This window comes from Capsicum annuum, chromosome 12 (assembly GCF_002878395.1).
Source record: "Capsicum annuum cultivar UCD-10X-F1 chromosome 12, UCD10Xv1.1, whole genome shotgun sequence".
NCBI classification, from domain to species: domain Eukaryota; kingdom Viridiplantae; phylum Streptophyta; class Magnoliopsida; order Solanales; family Solanaceae; genus Capsicum; species Capsicum annuum.
This window is the reverse complement of record NC_061122.1, coordinates 69912-70731: the sequence shown is the minus strand read 5'-3', so window position 1 is coordinate 70731 and position 820 is coordinate 69912.

Genomic DNA, 820 nt, shown 5'->3' with positions numbered 1-820 from the left:
ATATTGATATAATTAGTTAGTATGGTATTTATTTCACTTTTTATATTATTATAAATTCAATTTTCCTTTTTTACGCTCAACTTATTTTTGCTCTTTTTTTTTTTTCTTGTAGTTGAATTTTCCTAAATTCAAATGTTTTCCTAGGGTGTTTTTCATTCGTATGGTAGTCCCCCCCCCCCCCCCCCCTCAAAATATGGTAATTCTTATTTTTAGTATAATATTACATTAATTAGCACTAGTAAAATTAGGAAAAAACTAAGAAAATGGTGACTATATAAGCAATGGAGTTATAATTTATATGCATATAGCAAATTTGGGTTAAATACTCGATGAGATCGAAACAACCTATTAAGGGTTGTTGCCTACATAACCTACTTCTCATACCAAAAGAGCTAGGTATCAGATCCCTGTAGTTCGAGCCCTTTTGTTAAAGCAGTTCCTGTATCAAGGTAGTAAAGTAGTCTGCTTGAAGGGGGCCCTCCTCACCTCTCCCCCTTCCCCTTATCATAGAACCAAAAACTAACCATGATACAAGGGCCTGCCTCTCAGTACGTGAAAACGGAAGTTAAACTCTTTCGCTGTCTTACTTTGGCCCCTCTCTAGCCAAATAAAAAAATTGGAACAACCCCTGAGACACCGAACAAATTCCCTAGAACTCACGCATATACCATGTCAGCCTCCACCTTCAGATTCTTACTAAAGCCAACTCTCAAGGGGCTGCAGACGCATTAATATTTTATATTTGACCCTCGTGGCTGGTGAATTTGTCTAAGAGTAACCCATTAGCGGGGATGCTTCTCCAGGGATTTTAAAACCCTAA